Source organism: Physeter macrocephalus, chromosome 20, assembly GCF_002837175.3.
Source record: "Physeter macrocephalus isolate SW-GA chromosome 20, ASM283717v5, whole genome shotgun sequence".
In the NCBI taxonomy this organism is placed as follows: Eukaryota; Metazoa; Chordata; class Mammalia; order Artiodactyla; family Physeteridae; genus Physeter; species Physeter macrocephalus.
Genome location: NC_041233.1, coordinates 46,079,108 through 46,100,173, shown reverse-complemented (window position 1 = coordinate 46,100,173; position 21,066 = coordinate 46,079,108). Strand labels below are relative to the sequence as shown.

Genomic DNA, 21,066 nt, shown 5'->3' with positions numbered 1-21,066 from the left:
TAAAAACCTTCTTCTCCAACCTGCCTTCCCTATGGCTCACCAAGTTCACATCTGAATGCTTGTTGTCACGCCCTTTGTCTGATGCCTGCAAACATGCTCACAAAAATAATTTTTATTTGCTTTTGTCGCAGTCAGGGTGTTCGGGGTGGGAAGCGCGGCATAGAGGGAGCCATACTAGGTTCATCGGTAGCCGGAACACCTGGCTTCAAGTTGAATGTCTACTCACAGTCTGTACGGCTTTGGTTCATCACTGAGCCTTTCTGTGTTTTAGTTTTCCCACCTAATCTATTCATATGCTGGAACAATTGGTTCTCAGATGTTTTGGTGTGAGGACCCTTTATACTCTTAAAAATGATTGAGGGACCCAAAGAGCTTTGCTTGTATGAGTTATAGCTAGCATTCTGGGGCAGGCAGAGAAATAGCCCCCAAAGATGTCTGTATTCCTAATCCCCAGAACAGATGCATATGTCACTTTACATGGCAAAAGAGACTGTATGTGTGATCATTAAGGATCTCGAGGTGAGGAGATTATTCTAGATTATCCAAGTGGACTCAAGTGTAATCAAATGAGTCCTTTTGAGGGAGGCAGTGATCTCCGAGAGACAGCAGTGAGAGGTGGCTTGAAGGGAGATCTTAGTTCCCGGCCCAGGAATTGAACCTGGGTAGCCTGGATGAAAAGCAGAATCCTAGCTGCTAGTCCACCAGGGGCTAGAGGCTAGAAGCAAAATTCTCCTGGCCCTTTCCCCCATTGAAAAATGCATTTCTCAAGGAGGCAAAAACTGTAAAAACAGGTAAAAGGTTTATTATTAGAGACATAGCGCAACAACAAGTGGGAGAGCAGACTGAGAAACAGCTTGTTTAGTTAAGACAGAAGCAAGGCAGAGATGCACACCCGGAGAGGAAGGGTGTGGGCATCCTTCCTAATGAGGAGGGGCGCAGTAAAGAGGCGGTTAGGTCACTTATATAGGTCAGTTCTTCCTGGTCTTTGTTTACCTTTGGCAATTATCTGGTTTCTTTTTCCACCTGACCCACCCTAGCCTCCCCAACATGCGTGCACAACTTTTTTCCAAGATGGATTCCAGCCCAGAGGCCTCAGGGACGGCCTTAGCATCACATATTATGGGGTGGTGCCCCCCCTTTTTGACCCCCGAGGAGCCTTTATGCACAGGTGCAGTGTCTCCCTGGCCCCAAGGATGAGAAGTATGTGACCTGTTGATCCTTTATGCAAACAGGGGTTAGCCCCTCTCTGCTCCTGCCATGACTGTCACCTTAAAGCGGCGGTCCCCAGCCCCCCCGCCCCGGGCCACACAGCAGGAGGTGAGCCGCGGGCGGGCAAGCGCCGCTTCATGTGCCGCTCCCCCTTGCTCCCCATTGTGGCCTCCAGAAGCTGGAAAAGGCAAGGGACACATTCTCCCCTGCTTCAGGAGGAACTCAGCCCTGCTAACATCTTCACTGTAGCCCCGGAAGGCCCGTTTTTAGACTTCTGACCTCCAGAACTATAATTTGTGTCATTTTAAGCTACCTATTTGTAGTAATTTGTTATAGCAGCAATAGGAAACGAATGCAAATATTTTGTTAGAAGTTAAAAGTGAGAAATTTAAAAAATATTAATTTATTTTAAAATAATAAACTATCACAGGTTAGCATAAATTACTTTTTTGGGGGGGAAATAACTATTTTCCAACTATTAGTGAGAAGACTACCACTGCTATACATTTTTATAAATCTCTTTTAGTGTCTGGCTTGATAGAAAGTACCTGGATTCTCGAATTAGCTTCTGCATTCAGTCTGTTGTGGCATAATGTGTCATGTACCCTCTGAAAAACTCCCCCGATACTCACAGAGAAAGAACATTAAAAAGGCAAATATCATCTTAATATTATTATAAAAATAGTTTTGGCCTCATGGATTACCTAAAAGATAGGCCTCTTGGGGGGACCCCACTTGGAGAACTTCTGGGCTAGAACATAGCCACATGGCCACACCTAGCTGCAAAAGAGTGTGTGAATTGCTTCTTATTCTAGGGGCCAATTTTAAAAAGTGAGGGTTCTGTTATTAAGGAAGAAAGGAAGAATGGATATTAAGAGACATTTTGAAATTTCAAATTCTTTTTTTAATATATATTTTTATTTTATTTTTTTGGGTGTGTTGGGCCTTTGTTGCTGCGCGCGGGCTTTCTCTAGTTGCAGCGAGTGGGGGCTACTCTTCGTCGCGGTGCATGGGCTTCTCATTGCAGTGGCTTCTCTTGTTGCACACCACGGGCTCTAGGTGCGCAGGCTTCAGTAGTTGTGGCATGTGGGCTCAGTAGTTGTGGCTCGTGGGCTCTAGAGCACAGGCTCAGTAGTTGTGGTGCATAGGCTTTGTTGCTCTGCAGCATGTGGGATCTTCCTGGACCAGGGCTCAAACCCGTGTCCCCTGCATTGGCAAGCGGGTTCTTAACCACTGCACCACCAGGGAAGCCCTCAAATTCTTATTATATCAAAGTTTGGTACCCATGATGGGTAGACAGTCGCCAAAATGTTGGTTTCCCATCTCCTTGTCCTAACATTAGCTAGGAGAAATGGGCATTTCACTTAGACTGCATCCTTTAGAAATACCTATGAAAGGGACTTCCCTGGCGGTGCAGTGGTTAAGAATCTGCCTGCCAGTGCAGGGGACATGGGTTCGTGCCTTGATCTGGGAAGACCCCACATGCCACGGAGCATCTAAGCCCGTGCGCCGCAACTACTGAGCCCGTGTTCTAGAGCCCATGAGCCACAACTACTGAACCCACGTGCCACAATTACTGAAGCCCGAGTGCCTAGAGCCTGTGCTCTGCAATGAGAAGCCCCCAGATCGCAAAAAAGAGTAGCCCCCGCTCGCCACAACTAGAGAAAGCCCACGCAGCAACGAAGACCCAACGCAGCCAAAAATAAATAAATAAATTTAAAAAAAAAAAGAAATACTTATGATGGAACACAATGGCATATAGGTGGAGTCATAACTGCAGAGAATTGCATTTTTAGCATTTTTAGGTTAATTATATGAAATATCTTTTGTTTGGTGCTCACAGGCAGCTTTTTGATGTCATGTTTGGGTCTTTTGAACTTAACAATGTGCTTCCTTTCCTTGGGTAGGAGTACAGTTGCAAGTGAAATGCGATTTCAGCCCAGCTTTGATTCATATTTGTTCTTTATGGGTTTGAAAGTACAAGGGGAGTGACATTTCCTCTTGGTCATTTTGTAAACAGTCCCCACTTCTCCCTGCCAGCATCCTGTTGCTGAAGAATAACCCAGTTCCAATTTACGATGTGAAAGAGCAGTTAGGAACATTTGTGCTAAAGAGCTTATAGTTTTAAAAAACGTATATAAATACAATAAAACTGTTGGGGCTTAAGTGGCATGATTTGGAGCTTAATATAAAGCTTAATACTGATCTCATTAATTGATGGTATGCGTTTAATGCATTTTTAGTGCTATCCTCATCTTTAAATCAATTATTGTAATAGCTTTTGGGTGAATGAGGACTTGGGAGATATTTTAACATCCCACATATGGTTATTTCAACCTCTGAGGTGGGAGAAGCCTTTGTGTCTTTCACACCGTTGATTGTCTGTTTCCTGACTGAACTGATTGAGAAGGGAGTTTTGGGTTTGGGATGGGAGTGGGTTGGAGAAGAAGCAGAGAAGGTAAATTTAGAGGCTCAAGCACTTGGGGAAAACGTGTGCCTGGTTGGAAGCCACACCGGGGTGAGTACTGTGGACAAGAAAAATGTCGCCTGCCATTTTATTAAACAAAGGATGTTGTGGCCATAGAGCCATTGGCCACTGCAGCTGCCCAGACCTCGTACCCTGAGGGGAACTCAGGATGGAAAAACACAGGCTGCCAGCCATCAAGCCACCAGCCATCAGGGTGCAGTTACCCCCATGGTGCACCCTGAAGGGAATTCAGGATGCAGAAGAACAGGAAGTGGCTCTAGATAGTTAAGATGCATATCAAAGGAATGATTTCAATAAGCCCAGACTCTTGCATCTTCCCCATATGTAAATTAACCCGAGATGTCTGTTTTTTGTGATTAGTGTAACCTTTTGATGTTCAACTAGAACTTTTTTTTTTTTTTTCAGTAAAAATTCCTATATCTTCTGGCTCCTACCTTGCCTCTTTGAACGAATTCCTCAGAGCTATCTGCGAGGCTGCCATCCCGGGATATATTCCTCAGTAAGGTTCCTGGATAAAACATAATTCTCAACTTTTAGACTGTGCATTTTTTTTCAGTTGATAGTACTCTGGGGGCCAGAGAGGGTCATTGCAGTGTCTGGTGACCGTTCTGAACTGGAGCTGAGAAGGGCTATTTTCCTCACTTTGCTCTTTTCCCCAGAGGCCCCTGAAAACCACCCAGTGGTTGCCAGTTTCTGTAGTACCTTGTGGTATACAGTGTTACCAGAAATTGGGTTGAAACCTTGGTTAACACAGAGAGTGAAAACAATTTTTTGTAACTTGAACTTGCGGGACCGAGACCTGCCAGTACGAAGCATCCTGCATCTGTGGAGCTCAAAGTTTTTAGCAACTAGCATCGTAATGGCAGCACTTATTACCCATATATGAACATAATAGAAAAATTGTAAGCAAAACTGATAAGAAGGGTATCCCTATTAGTTTTTGAATATATTTCACATTATCACCTGGTGGCTCTCTGAGCTGGCTGCCCCTGAGAAGCGTGGCTGCCTGTGGTGCCCTCCCCTCTTTAGGGGGTTTACGCTCATGTCCACGTATCACCCTGGTCTGCTTTGGGGTGGCAGAGGTCAAGGTGCTGGTTAAGAGAAAGTCTTGGTTAAAAGCCATGTGGTCATTTATTGCAGCAGCTAGTGATTTTGCAAACATGGGCTAGAATAGTTTTCTGATACTTTAAAATAAGCCCAAAACAACTGTTTTAAGATTGCAAAACAGTGAGTGTTTTGATTTGTCAGTTTCTGCATTTACTAATCACTGAATGTAAACAGTTTCTCTGTGTAAGAGGCTCCACTAGTGCAGGGCCAAGAGCAGTGCCTTACTGTATTTTTTCATCAGCTCTTTAGTGGGCCTGGAGACTTCCTTGCCTCGTGGCTGGCTCAGGAGGCATTTCAGGATTGTAGCCAGCACTCCCAGGCCTTCAGACCCAGGTCATTGCCTTTTGCACAAACGGCCCCAGGGTGTTTTGGAAGCCATGCGTGACTTTAAGGAAAAGAGTAGAGTCTCTCTGGAAAGAGGCAGAAGCATGTATTACGCACTAGCTGCTTTGGGAAATTTTTTTATTCTCTCGCTCTCAGTTCTTCCTGATTTCCTGGCTGAGTCCCACAGCAGCTTTTGCACATGCCTACTTCCTTTTGAATTCCTGGTCTCTCCCCGAGCCCAGCTCATGGCAAATGCCCTCGGAAACGAAGTCTCGGAGAAAGGGCCTGCCCTCTCCCTTCTTCCTCTCCACCACAGTCTAGCTGCCGTTTTCCCGGCAAGTGTCACGCTGGGCTGGTCCTGAGCTTCATCGTGTGTGGGCACATCTTATCTCTTACTCCCTCACACATCTCCTTTTGTCCTGCCCTCCCCTCTGTCCAGTGCCCAAGCATCCTGCTGTTACATTTAGAACCTTGTGGTACAATTCTTGAAATGCACCAACTGCCTCATGCCTCCATGGGTGTCTTTCATGTTGAGACCCATCCATTCCCTCAAGGGCCCGCTTCACACATTGTAATCCGATAGTCGTGCCTTGAATATTCACAAAACATTTATTGACCACCTACTGTGTGCATGGGAGCTGGGGTGCAGATGCCAGGAGATACAGAGATGAGTTGGACTGTTTGTGCTATTGGTAGAGAAGGGGAGAGAAATGTGGGAACAAACAGAGATTACTACTAATAAAAACATGAACCAGCTGTAGTGAGGACACAAGGGGAGAGGGAGCAACTCTGCCCTGGAAGATGTGGAAGTGGGCCCCCGGGACAGGAGGAGAGGGTCCTACCAGCCATCAGCCAGAAGCCAGTGGGGGTTTCCTATGTCCCCCGTTGCTGATGGCATTTCACTGTGACTAGTGTAGAGCAGAGGGACGCCTCTATAACTAAAAGATCTCTAATGGTGGATTTGGTTCACTGTGGCAGTTGGTAGGTGGTTGGAAAGAAACATTGAGGGCTGTAGATATCCCTAAAGTAACACATGGGCAGGTGCCAATTCTCTATATCTTTGGGGCCAGGCATTGACCTAAGAAGATAAGCAGTCCTTGGTACGGTTTCTCAGCGCTGGAGGGCTTCCTTATATTCTTCTGCTCTAAGAATTTGTTGGTTACATACTCACTGCTCAACAGCTCAGATACTTAGATGCCCTGTTTCTGTGGAAAGGCCTCAAATACGAAGTCTCAGGATGAGGCTAAATCACAAGGTCCTCCCAGTCCAAACCAGATCGTGTTTTAAGTTTCATTGGACCTTTTACTTTTTATTCATGGATGGTACTTATCTCAGTTTGTAATTGTGTGTGTGTGTAAATACCTCTGTACTCTTAAGTTATTTTAAAGACAAGAACTATTGCTTTCTCTTCAACCTTTTATCCATGCTGCCTGCACTGGGATTGGTCTATAATAAGGAAAGAATGAACAGGACAGACACCCATCCAGAAAAGTGAACTTCTCTGTCAACAGTGGTTTGCACAGCACAGTCTGAGAATAGATAACTGACTTTTTTTTTTTCATTTTTTTAAGTTGAGGTATGGTTGATGTACAATATTATGTAAGTTTCAGGTGTACAACATAGTGAGTCACAAATTTTAAAGATTATGCTCCATTTATAGTTATTATAAAATATTGGCTATATTCCCTGTGTTGTACAATATACTTGTAGCCTATTTTATACCTAAGAGTTTGTACCTCTTAATCCCCTACCTCATATCTTGCCCCTGCCCCCTTCCCTCTCCCCACTGGTAACCACTAGTTTGTTCTCTATATCTGTGAGTCTGTTTCTTTTTTCTTTTGCTTTCTTTTTAATTTTGGATAACAGACTTTTAATTTGGTCAAGGAAAAGGGCGGAAGAAAGTCATCATTTACCAAAGTCCCTTCCAGCAGATGGTGTTTGCAAAACCAAAAAGGTCTTTTCAAAATAGAATGTGCTTTGATGGAACAGATCTATATCCTGGTTGTAGTAGTGTTTATATGAATCTATACATGTGATAAAATTTTATAGAACTGTATGCAAAAAAAGGGGACAGGAACTGTACATGTAAAAACTAATGAAATCTGAACAAGGTCTGTAGTTTAGTTAACAGTATTGTACCAATGTCAAGTTCTTGCTTTTGATACTTATATTGTGGTTATGTAAGATAAGAGGGGAATACATGGGAGCTTTCCACTGTTTCTGCAACTTCTGTGTGAGTCTAAAATTATTTCAGGAATTCCCTGGTGGTCCAGTGGTTAGGACTCCACACTTTCCCTGTCGAGGGCACGGGTTCAATCCCTAGTTGGGGAACTAACCGTAGATGTGTGGTGTGGCCAAAAAAAATTTTTTTTTTAAGGAAAATACAATGAGATACCACTACATACCTATAGCTAAAAAAAAAAAAAAAAAAAAGGCAAATGAAACAAGAATAGGTATTACCAAGTGCTGACAAAGATACAGAACAACTTGAACTCTTAATGTAAAATGGTACAGCCACTTTGGGAAACATGTAGTTTTTTACAAAGTTAAGTATATACTTACCATACAAAATAGCAGTTTCATTCCTAGATATTTACCCAGGAGAAATGACCTCTGTTCACACAGAAACCTGTAGGCTAATATTTGCAACAGCTTTATTTTTTAAATATTTATTTATTTATTTATTTTGGTTGTGCCTCACTGCTTGTGAGATCTTAGTTCCCCGACCAGGGATTGAACCCGGGCCCTCGGCAGTGAAAGTGCAGAGTCCTAACCACTGGACCGCCAGGGAATACCCAGCAAGAGCTTTATTTCTAACTGCCCATAACTGGAAGAAACTCACATGTCCTTCAACAAGTGAGTGGATAAACAAACTGAATATCAATGGACTATTACTCAGTACTAACAAAGAACAAACACAACTATCTGGATGAATCTCAAATGCATTATGTTATGTGAAAGAAGCCAAACTCAAAAAGGTACATTCTATATGACTCAAAAGGGTACTTACTGTATGATTCCATTCGTATGACATTCTGGAAAAGGCAAAAGTATAGGGTTAGAAAACAGATCAATGGTTGCCTGGGGCTGGGAATGGGGGAGAAGATTGACTTACAAAGGGCATAGGGAACTTTTTGGAATGTATGAAATAGTCTGTATCTCAGTTGTGGTGATGATTAAATGACTATATGTTTTGGTAAAAACTCATAGAACTGTTATCTAAAAACGATAAGTTATTGCATGTAAATTATACCCCAGTAAATCTGACTTTAAGATGAAAACACAACCACCAACAAAAATGAATAATTAATGATGTTCTTTGGCTTAAATACCTATGAAGAATTCAGTGTCTGTCACTTGTCCCTGATTGGATAAGGATTTGTGAAGTCATTGGTTATATAAGATGTCTCGTTCAAACACAGGAGTGTAGCCTCTTCAGTACTTTGGCCTCTAATTGAGCAATGGAAATAACTATCACCATAGAGATGGATGCTCTAATAATTTTAAACAGAATGCTGCTGGGAGATTAAAACAAAAGCTTCTGGTTCTTGCTTTAGCGGATGCAGTCTTTAGTATGTGAATATTTAATCAGATGTCACTTTGTCTCCTCTCCTGGCTTCTTTGCCATTAAAACAGTCATTAATGGAGTAGACTTCTGTTTGGGATTGTGTTAAATCTCAGCCATAACAACTGTGCTGTGATTTTTATTTTTTATTTTTTTTCCCTAGAATGGATGAGAAAATATCCTATTGGGGAAACCCAGTGTTTTGATTTGCTGGGAGGAAGGAAGGCTAACTTCAGCACTACAGCCAGTATAATTTAAATATAACTCACAAATGTCTACAGCAGGAACTAGAAGATTCAGACTGTAAATTCAATGCCCTGGAGCTCTGAAGCAGTGTCTCTTGATAACCACCATCCTTTGTAAATCGAAGTCAAAATTTGATTTTTTAAAAAATTTATTTATTTTATTTATTTATTTTTGGCTGCGTTGGGTCTTCCTTGCTGCGTGTGGGCTTTCTCTAGTTGTGGCGAGCGGGGGTTACTCTTTGCTGTGGTGCACGGGCTTCTCACTGCGGTGGCTTCTCTTGTTGCGGAGCACAGGCTCTAGGTGCGCGGGCTTCAGTAGTTGTGGCTTGTGGGCTCTAGGGCGCAGGCTCAGTAGTTGTGGTGCACAGGCTTAGTTGATCCGCGGCCTGTGGGATCTTCCCAGGGCAGGGCTCGAACCTGTGTCCCCTGCATTGGCAGGCGGATTCTTAACCGCTGCGCCACCAGGGAAGTCTCCTCAGAATTTGATTTTTGAAGGAGGATCTAACTATGAACTGTTAACTGTGATTTGTGAGGTTGAAGGATATAACTTCTACCTTATGGAACAGATAGCTGGATAATGCATGTGAGGTTACAACAGTCTTTTCCTAGCAGAAGACTCCTTGTTAATTTAAAACCAGGGTTTACTAGATTGGCTTGGATTTAATGCGATCCAGTAGTCTTTTTCAACTGAGCAAACACTTGATCATTAACCACATGTTATGCATGTTATGAGGAGTTGGGTTTGCACAGGCAAATAAGCCTCAAGCCCTGTTTTTAAGGAGTTCACCATCCAGCAGGGTTGACAGAGCTCTGCGCAGCCCCCTTAAGTTCAGCTGCAGGGGAGACCCCTAAGGAGGAGGCCCTGACCTGGGATGCATCACTTGAGTTGGGCCTTGGTGTGTAAGTAGGCTTTTGTTTGGTCCTGAAGGAGAGCGCCCAATTTTTCAGGCAGGAGGAGACAAGTGCTATATGAAAGCTTTTGTGATCAGGGAATCATGACATTGAAACGGGGCAAAGAATTTCTTCCCTTCCTCCCCAACTAAATAAGTGTTAGAGTAAAAGCAAATATATATATATATATATATATATATATATATATATATATAAATAAAATGTATACAGTAAATATTCAGATTATCAGGAAAGATATAAAATTATAAGTAATTTACCCCTTTTCCTCCTCTATTAGTTTCTATTGCTGGTATAATTAATTACTACAACGTCAGTGTTATGAAACGACACAAATTTATTATCTTAATGCTTCTGCAAGTCAGAAGCCCAGCATGGGTCTCACTGGGTTAAAATCAACATGTCCGAGGCTTTTGCCCTTTTCTGGCTTCAAGAGGCTGCCAGTGTTCTTTGGCCTATGGCCTCTTCCTCCGTCTTCTTCCCGACCATTTTTTGTAGTCAAATCCAGTAAAGTGTCTCTGATTTTAAGGACCCATGTGATTAGACTGGGGCCACCTGGATAATCCAGGCTACTCTTCCCATGTCAATATCCTTAATTTATCACGCTCTGCAAAGCCCCTTTTGCTCTGTAAGGTAACATTGTCACAGGTTCTGGAGGGTTAGGATGTGGAAGCCGGGGGGGGGGGGGGGCCTGTTATTTTGCCTACCGCATGCTCCCACCCTTATTCCTTTTTTCCTTCCTACTGGTAAATTATTTGGATATCAAAGCTAGCATATATGTAATATATATTTATTTATATATGTTTATTTAAGTTTTTAATCCCATGTTTGATCATACTATGTAAAGTTATACCTTAAAGCACTTTCCTTTTATTAGCATTCACTGAACTACCTGTTTTATTGTAAGTGCTGTAATTGGATTCTAGTTAGTAGCTGTTACTTTTTTTTGAAGGTCACAAATAATGATGGAGTGCCCATCATTGGACATACATCTTGACATTCTTTTCCACACATGTCCTTAAGGAAAATACACTGAACTGCTGGAATTAGAGTAGACGTGGGTTGTTAGTTTTGAAAGAAGATTTTGAGAAATTAATAAAAGGGAAAAGAAAAGGAATGCATAATACTGAAGAAAGTAAGCTCTTCAAAAGCCTTAAAGAAGGAAGCGAGCATTCGTTTATGGTTTATTATGTGCCAGTCACTGTGCCAGAGAGTGACTTCCTTTTTCTCACGTGATGTTCCACTGTGATACCGAGAGAGCGGTTGTTAACCCCAATCTGCCGCTGAGGGAAGTGAGCGGTAGAAGCTCGTGTAACTTGCCCCAGGTTGCAGCTCTAGGGTTCACATCACCCTTCCTCCCTCAGGGACAGTGGGGACCTCTTAAAGTTATATCCCCTACATCTCACTCCTCAAGTGTGGGCAGCATACCCAAATGGTGACCCTTTTGATACCCTCAGATTGTTTAGCTCTTTGAATATTTGAGGTGCCCTCATAGGCATTATTTTCACTTAACAGAAGGTCTCACAGAACGAGTGGCTTTTAACGAGTTTTAAATGGAGCACTGCTACCGCACAGCACCCTTGGGGGGCTCACGCCTTGTGGCCGGTGGCTCTGGCTGGGCGGCTGGGTCTGCAGCGAGTGGGTGAATCCACCTTCAGCCAGCCCTCCGTGAGTTGTCCCTGATGGGCTCTGTCTTGGGGGATGACATGGGCCTCGTCCGTCCCAGGCTGAGCTGGGGCTCACGGTAACCAGGGGAGCTGCTGGTTTGGAGGCCTCGTCACAACAGAAGTTCTCCTGGCAGTGGTCGCTCCGGGATGTTCGCGTGTTGGTGTCTTAAGCTCCTGAAGTCCCTAAATGAGGCCATTTAGAGGTGCTTCTCCAGAAGAGCTTCCACACACCAGGTGCATATAGTTGCTGCCTTGGTCTGACCTGGCAGGCCCAGCGTTGGCTGGTAGGTGGTGTATACCAGGCTGCTGGCTGTTAGCCGCCTCATTCTGGAAGAGGGCAAGGGGTTTGGAGTCCACGGTAAACTGACCTGGATGCAGTGATGGTTTTGCCACCGGGATCATAAAAATCAGGGTGCTGTTCAGGGCGCACGGGTGACTTTGATGGCTCAGGCCTTATTCCACTTGCTCTCGTACAGAAAGAAGCATGATCGTGTGTACAAAATTGTGTTTATTGCTTCTCCAGAGTGAGTGGTGGTTGATTAAAGGGTGTCAGAACCGCCTGCTTTTTAGCCTGTTTAGCTCGGCTCTAGCTGGCCTGGGCCCAGGGCCTCTGTGTTCCTGGGCTTCTGTCGCTTAGAAGAACTGCATGGCAGCACAGAGACAAGGCGCTGTTTGTGTGAATTCAGACCAGTGGCAGCTGCAAGAAAGGAGAGTGATAAAGTCCTTCTGTTTTCCTTTCCCTCACCTCTGAGGGCTACTTTAGGATTTTTATAACATTACAGCGTTCCTTAGGAAAGCTTGACTTGGAGCATTTATTCTAAGGATTTTAGGGATCTTTTGTGAGGGGAGGTGCTGTCTGTCAGAAGGACCATCTGACAGGCATGGAGCTGTTGGCTGGACCTAGCTACCATCAGGCTGTGTGATCTTGTGCCAGTCACTCCCCTTCTCTGGTCCTGTGAGCCAGGGAGCTGGGACTAGAGCAGCCAAGTGATTCGCACTCAGTATCAGCACTTTGGGTACTGGTACACTGGTACTAGGACCCTGGGTCCCAAATGAAATACTTTGCTGAGGATTTGGAGCCCAACAGAGCTGCTTCTGATTCCTGGGTCGCAGCACTTATTAGCTCTGTGAGCCCAAGCAAGTGACTTCACCTCCTTGGCCTCCGTGATCAGATGGGGATAAAGTCACTTGGATCATGGGGTGGTCGCCAAGATTCAGTTCAGTTAAATGAGGTGCTGCGCGAGGAGAGCACTTTGCCAAGTGGCTGGCTCCTGGTTAGGGTGCAGCTAAGTGTGGCCGCCGTTAACTGTAAGCTGCGTGGTACGAGGGCCTTGCAACGCCCCTTTATTTCTTGTCATAGAGCGAGTGCCTCCCGTTAGCCTTAATTACAGTGAAAAAGATTCTGATAACTGTGGACCAGTGGGAAGTCCTTTCTCCCAGGGTTCTCTGTTCTTTCCTGTTACTTTAATTTGCTCCTTGAGTTAGTGACCGACTTGTGAGGTCTGAGGAGTGGGTGGGCTCTGCTTACTGGGCTTCCCTTTAGGAAGATGATTCTATAACATGAAACAAAGCTAAAAACAAACATGGTCCAAGGGACTTCCCTGGTGGTCCAGTGGTTAAGACTCTGTGCTTCCACTGCGACAGGTGAGGGTTCGATCCCTGGTCGGGGAACTAAGATCCCGCACGCCGAGTGGCGAGGCCAAAAAAATAAAAGTGGTCCAAATGGCTCAACTTGGGCCTTCTCAGTTTGGAACTTTTGTTATTTCAACATGGCTTTTTCATGGTTCCTAACTTTTGTTATTAGAAGACAAATTAGTGAGGCGTAGACGATGCAGAGGAAAAATGCAACTCTTTGTTTTCCTTGAGAGAAAATACAGGGATGTGTAAGGAGGAAGGCTTAACCTCTTCCCAAACATGTATTGAACTCTGCTATTTTTATGGCATTCGGAGATGCAAAAATGAATTCAACTGATGTAGTCCTTGTCGCCATAGAGATTGGTTTATTGGAGCAGGGCAGCCATTAAATTATAGAAATAATGATTTAATTATAGTTGTGATGGTGCTAGGAGAAATACAGTGTATAATAAGTGTGCAGTGTAGGATCGCATGTGATAGGGAGATCAGAACATCACCCTGGGGCAGTGGCTTCTAGCTTGAGATCTGAAGGATGAGAGGGGAGTGTGCCAGGGGAGATGAGGAGTGCATCTCTCTAGACAGAAGGAACACATGGGCAAAGGCAGAAAGGAGCTAGGCTCCTTAGAGTGACTGCAGGAAGGCCAAGGTAGCTCAGAGGCCAGCAAGCTCTGGAGACAGAGGGATGTGGATCATTCAGAGAGGTTGGCAGGGCCTGGACATCCAGGATCCAGATTTTTTTTTTTTAATTTAGTATTTATTTTATATTGGAATATAGTTGATTTACAATGTTGTGTTAGTTTCAGGTGCACAGCAAAGTGATTCAGTTATACATGTGTACATATCCATTCTCCCCTCAGATTCCCTTTCCATATAGGTCATTACAGAATATTAAGTAGAGTTCCCTGTGCTATATAGTAGGTCCCCGTTGATTATCTATTTTTTATATTTATAGTAGTGTGTATATGTTAACAGGCTCCAGATTTTATTCCAAAGAGCAGTTGGAAGGATTGAGCTAGAAAAGGGCCTTGATGCAATTTCATATGTGTTTTTAAGAGATCACTCTGGTTTCTTAGTGGAGCTTAGATTTGGGGGCTAGGAGCCTAAAAAATATGGGGAGACCAGTTTGAAGGCTTCTGCAGCCATCCAGGTTTATTATGATGGTCTGTTTCTCAAGTGTGGAATGGAGATTAATATTTAGGAGGCACAGTGCACAGGACCACCAGATTGACAGGATGGGAGATGTGAGGGAGGGGAAGGAGCCCAGCTCAGTTCCAGTCCTGAGCAACTAGGAGATGTGTGGTACCATCTGAGCAGATAGAAGATTTGGGGGGATTGTGGTTTGGGCGGGGATGGAGGTCTGCTGGACACACTCCTTCTTCTTTGGGGATGCGCTCCCCCCTAGATGTTGTGTTGCTTGCCCCCCATCTCCCTCAGGCCTCTGCTCAGATGGCCCCTTGTTAGGGAGACCTTTGGGGACCACGCAGCGGACCTCCCTGCTGCACCTTTCACCGTCTGACAAATTGTTTATTTTCTTATTTCTTTAGAGTGTATATCCTCTTAGGAGGATGTGTGCTCCTTAAAGGCAGGAGTTTTTGTTTTGTTTTATTCTCTGCTGTGTATCTATAGCACCTAGAACAATGCCTGGCATATAGAAAGCCCTCAATAAATACTTGTTGAATGAATCATGAGTTTGATTTTCATTCTGGTTTTAATATCCTTTTCAGACTTGAGTGACTTTTAATTAACCTGAGGCTAGAAAGAGGCATAGTGACACTGTTCATTTGACATATCAAGTCTTTTTTTTTTGTTTAGGCAGGATGAGTAGAAAAGTTTGATTTTCTTCTTTTTTTTTGCTTTTTAAATTCAGTGTTAGAAATGATAGAAGAGGGCAGTTATGAAAATATTTGAACGTCATATCTTTTAAAATTCTTTACAGATCAGTATAAACATGTAGCCCTCCATCTGATATATTGTTCAGATTTGGGGCTAAATTATAGCACATTGTAATTCCTCTGAGCTAATTATTTTTCTGGGAGCGGTCATTGACTTTTTGATTGCATCTTTTTTACTTGCTAGGGAAAGGTATGGAGGTTAGGATCCAAACTTCCTTAAAGTAGAAATCTGAGGGCAGCACAGGATAAAAACCTTTTGTTAGAGATATTGCTGGATCCCTGGGTCTCTACACAGCCAGTAATTTGAAAGTACTAGTAGTTCATACATGGTTTCCTAAAATCTTTTTTACTTTGGGTTCTAAATCAATTGCTATCGCTTGTAAACAGGATGTATACTTGTGAAAGAGAAGGCTGTATGTGTAAATAAATGGTTATGGGTACAGCTGTTGAAGTCACACCTCTGTTTGAATCCCACCCCCTCCCCTCCACCCCCAATCACTTACTAGCTTGTGACTTTGTACAAGTTACTTAACCTCTTTCTTTAAAATGGGTATTACCAAAATTGTTTTATTATTTGAGGGGTTAGGGGAAAACAGCTATTCATTATTGCTACCATTTATAAGCTTAACATAATTGATGGTATTACTAAATGGGATTTAAATGTAGAAGTATCTTAAAGAGAACTCTGTTATAGGGTATAACTGGCTCACTCCACTGTTCCCCAAACTTGCCTGAACATAAGAACCTCCTCGAAGTGCTTGTTAAACATATAGATTCTCAGGCAGCACCCAGATTTACTGACTTAAGTCTCCCGAGGAGGGGCCTGGGAATCTTGCTAAGTAGGTAATGTGATGACACAGCCTGGATTTTGTGAGACTGTCCTTGCTTCCAAATATTCTGCTTGGTAGGTTCTAGGCGTGTGTTTATACTCGTCAGATTATATCCCAGTTTTTAGACAGGTAATATGTCACCGTTTACATAGGCCACCTTATTCAGAATCTTCTCTCTAATCAAAGCAGACATAACATGCTTCTGGGTTCCCAGGAACATGAGAGGATTTATAGCTACAGTACAACAGTGTTGGTGTAAGTTACTCAGCTTTCTTGGCTTTCTTTCTCTTTACAAAACCTATCTGATTTTAGTAATCTGCTCTGTGAAATATACACAGGACACGGTCAAGTATCTTGAGGGCCTTCTGTCCTGAGTCTCTTAAGGCATCAGTTACTCCAGGCTGTCAGAGTGGCAGTGAGGGTGGATGCAGTGTCTCTGCAGGGGGGCGAACCCTAAGCTTTGCTCATTGAAGGCCAAGCCTGCAGAGCTGCTCTTTCCCCCTCTGAGAGCTGGGAACCAGGAAGGAACGTTTCACTCCACTGCACTTAGGACAGTGTGTTCTTAATCAACTGTTATGGAAAAACAGCATTTTGTTGTTTTCACACAAGCCTGCAAGTTCATTTCCCTTCTCTGGCCCAGGCAGTAACTAATCATTTCCCTATCAGTGACAAAGGAAGATGAACATCTAAAACCTTTTATTCTGAAAGCTGAGCTTTCTGCAGACATCACAAGTGGAGTTCACACCTCTTTGAGGAATACAGGATTCTCATTGTCTCTAAGGCTGTACCTCTCCAAGGCAGGTGGGCCTAGGGGTAGCTGTTTTTTCATATAAGTCTATGAAGATTTAAAGAATTTTCTCTAACAGCCATTTTTCGTATGGTTTCATACCGATAGTTTATTTCAGGTTGGGCTTAATGGTATCTTTCTCTTTATATTATTGTGGGAGAAATTGATTTATGGTGCGAATCTTACTTGGGTGATAAGTTCATTTTCTGACCTGCGACATATCAATCTACTTTTTGGAGCTCTTGTTAAAGTGGAAAAGTTGATGTACGTTTGTAAATTTGCATTTTTACTTTCTTAGAAAAAGCCTGTGAGGTCTTCAGGGCATCTACCTAAATATATTTAAAGTTGAGGATCTGGATATTGAAATGGAAGGCATTTCTTCCTTTCTTTTCTGCCCTAATATTCTCTCATGACAAAACTTTGTATCTGCGCAGCATTAAGTAACAGAATCCTGAAATTTTAGTGTATTTAAGAACAACTCATTCGGAAACTGTTGTGAAATGTGGGCAGATATTTGTCATTCTGTGGGCGGACCTAAAGGACTGAACCTTCGCGGTATTAAAGGCAGGAGGCGGGTCTGTGTGCAGGTGAGTTTGTCGCCTTCTGTCACGTGGGCAGATAGCAGGAAGCAGAAAGAAGCAGGCCCTCAGTGGGGACTCCCCTTGACTCCCTCAGGAGCTCAGCTATGGGATGAGTCTGGGCCTGCAGCTTTCTTTCCCAACTTCTCTTGCTGTTCTGGCTTTTTTTTTCTTTTGTCATCTGAAAATCATCTTTGTGTGGGGAGAGGCTGAAGGTGGAAATTTAAGAGTCTTCTTTTTACAAGGATTAGAGACGATTACCCAGGTAAGTGGTGTTCTGATCAGTCATAGCCACAGATTGATACCTTGTCAGGTGAGCTGCCTCCTGGGGAGGAGGGAGTTTGTGGAAGAACAGCCAGGCAGCTGGGCACTCCGGTCCTGTTGGCAGGGAAGAGGCAAGGCCCACGCCAGGCATTTCTAAAGTGCAAATACAGCATGTAGTAAAGACACCGTCTTGGTCCACAAAGCAAGACCTCTGATTAAACAAACTAAAAGCCATCCAACCAACCAATTCCTCCTTTCCTCCAGCAAATATACATATACATACATACCACAAAAATGGACAGTGATGCAAGAGGTGCAATTTTAACTTTGTTAAATATACTTAAAATTGCAATTGTTTATGTAACTATGTCTAATTATCTAAAAAAATAGTCCCAAGGTTTTTTTGCTACGGTTTTAATGATACCATGTATTTTAACGTCTTACCACATTGTCTAACCCAGGAACATAGGAACCTGAGGTTCCTATTCCACCCTTTTTTTTTTTAAACTTCTGCAGCACGGAATAGACGACAGAGCACCTTATTAGGACTTAGAGACGACTTGTTGAATTGGATTGAAGCATGACTCAGTCCATTTATGTAGGTGGAACTCTGCCTTACTTGCTTGTGGGTGTGCACATATTCATGATGTTTATTTACAAGCTGTCTTTGCTAAAGAAATGCCTGCTAATTTTTCTTAGTCTGTGTGTGGATCATATGGAATTATCTCTGCAAATTAATTTCTTTAACCCAGAGAAGAGGGAAAAATCAAACATGTTTCATTAAGTACTCTGCCTAGAGTAAGTTAAAAATGTAACAAAGTACCTTTTATTTTTTTTCCCGGTACGCGGGCCTCTCACTGTTGTGGCCTCTCTCTGCGGAGCACAGGCTCCGGACGCGCAGGCTCAGCGGCCATGGCTCACGGGCCCTGCCGCTCTGCGGCATGTGGGATCTTCCCGGACCGGGGCATGAACCCGCGTCCCCTGCATCGGCAGGTGGACTCTCAACCACTGTGCCACCAGGGAAGCCTGCAACAAAGTACCTTTGTGTATAATACAAAATTGTGTATAAAATGATGTCTAAAACAGATAGTTGTAAATAGTTGAATTCTCAGATCATTTCATTTTGGTCAGAATGGTAATTTGTGGACAGGTTTCCCTCCTCGTCTCTCGTCCTCAGTATTGAAGGGGAAGGTCCCAGGGATGTGTTGTGAATGGACAGGGAGAGGAGTTCCTCCACGTGAGGTGAGAGGCACGGGAATGGGAGGTAGTACATCAGGGCACATTTGAGGAAGCATAGGTGTTATCGCCAGCACATAAATCACGAGAGGATGACAAGAGATGAATGCGGCGAGGCTGGGGTACTCCATGAGGATCCTGGATGTCCAGAGAACATGTTACTTTTTGGATGTTAAGCAGGAAGGGACAAGATACAATTTCTGCTTTAGAAGGTCTCTATACCCTTTTGGATTGTGGGCTGAAGGCTATGACAGCAGTAGCAGCTTCAATTGCTCCTCCCCCAGCCCTCCCTCCCTGTCTCTGGTTTATTTCCTTGGAAGCACTTGTCACCAGAGTACACAGTGTATGCTTTATTTACTTGCCCTTTGTCTGCCTTTCCTAACTAGAATGTAAATTTCCCGAGGGCAGGGATATAACTTTTCCCACTGCAGTATCTCCAGTGCCACCACCATGCCTGGCAAGTAACAGGTGCTCAGCAAATAATTTATTAACCAATCAAATGCATGAGTCAGTTTCTGAAATCAAAGTGTGTCATTGTTCTCCTCAGATTTTATAATTGATTACAAAAGGAAAAAATAGTAACAAATCAGTGGGGAAACTGGACGACACTGTAAACAAGGGGTCAAAATTAATATCACCAATGAGGGCTGGTGAGTGTCACGTGCCTCTGGATGTCATATCCCAGCCAAGAAGGCCGAATCCGAATCTAATTGTGAATAAACACCAGATCAACCTAAATTGAAGGATATTCTCTAAAATAGTTGGCATGTATTCCTCGAAAATATCAATGTCATGAAAAACAAAGAAGCTGAAGAACTGTTTCAGTTTAAAGGAGACCCAAGTTAAATGCGGTTTGTGATCCTATGCTGGGTCCTAGGCGAAAGAAAACTTCCATGAAGGACATTAGGATACTTGATGAAAGTGAAATATGCAAAGGGGGTGGGGGAAACATTGTGAGCTAGAGTGCTTCAGTGTAATTGAACTCTGGATAAATTGTCATGATTCAGAAGCTATATCTCTGGGTCGCTTGAGCCATGCCTCAGGACCCAGGGAAGCAGAAGAAAGATCTGTAGGGGCAAGAACCCTGGAGTGGGATTCCGGAGACCTGGCTCTGCTACTGAAGCCGAGGGGCCATGTTTCTTCTCAGAGGTTGGAGTTCTGAGGCTCAGAGACCCTCTGGCTGTTACATAACTTTGAATCTGAGAAGCACACTTAGTCCCAGTGCTGTGAATTTTAGGCAGAGGTGATAGGAACACCTACCGGTCAACTGTGGCTGCCTTTTGGGGTGGGATTCAAAAACCAATGAAAGAGGAAAAAATAAAGACAGTAACTGACAAGGTAACCTATTTATTAGCGCTGACATTCTTATTCTTACTTGTCAGTTTCTTCTTGGTGGTCAAATCACAGTGAATACTCAGAGGGAGGTGGAGATAGAGAGAAGAGCTTAGTATTCAAAACATACAGTTTGGGGAGAATGTATGATCTTTCTGTCATTTAGAGTGGTGAAGCTAATTGTAGGGATTTATTTTATAGGGCAGTAGCTTTTAAGCCCAATTCCTTCTGCCTGGTTCCAGTGATCACTGAGACCCAGTGATGACAGATACTCGTTGACCCTGAACCTTTCTAGCATTAAAGAGTTCTTTGAAAAATCAGCTGAGATCCCTCATTAAATCTTTTTTTTTTCTAACACCTTTATTGGAGTATAACTGCTTTACAATGGTGTGTTAGTTTCTGCTTCATAACAGTGAATCAGTTATACATATGTCCCCATATCTCTTCCCTCTTGAATCTCCCTCCCTCCCACCCTCCCTATCCCACCCCTCTAGGTGGTCACATAGCACCAAGCTGATCTCCCTGTGCTATGCGGCTGCTTCCCACTAGCTACCTATTTCACGTTTGGTAGTGTATATATGTCCATGCCACTCTCTCACTTTGTCACAGCTTACCCTTCCCCTCCCTATATCCTCAAGTCTGTTCTCTAGTAGGTCTGTGTCTTTATTCCTGTCTTGCCCCTAGTTCTTCTGACCATTTTTTTCTTTCTTTTTTTTTTTTTTTAGATTCCATATATATGTGGTAGCATACGGTATTTGTTTTTCTCTTTCTGACTTTCTTCACTCTGTATGACAGTCTCTAGGTCCATCCACCTCACTACAAATAACTCAGTTTTGTTACTTTTTATGGCTGAGTAATATTCCATTGTATATATGTTCCGCATCTTCTTTATCCATTCATATGTTGATGGACACGTAGGTTGCTTCCATGTCCTGGCTATTGTAAATAGAGTTGCAGTGAACATTTTGGTACATGACTCTTTTTGAATTATGGTTTTC

At 43.4% G+C, this 21,066-nt stretch overlaps 1 protein-coding gene across 7 annotated transcripts in view; it reads left to right on the top strand.

The window, feature by feature from the left end:
- The window catches only part of SGMS1 (sphingomyelin synthase 1), a 301,381-nt gene that overhangs the window by 96,503 nt on the left and 183,812 nt on the right, over positions 1-21,066 (top strand). Inside the window, exon 4 of one of the 7 annotated variants that reach the window (XM_028481654.2) lies at positions 4,103-4,196. The exons of the other annotated variants lie outside the window; for them this stretch is intronic. The gene's annotated coding sequence lies outside the window, so the exon portion shown is untranslated. The remainder of the gene's footprint in view (positions 1-4,102; positions 4,197-21,066) is intronic. 7 annotated transcript variants of the gene reach the window in all.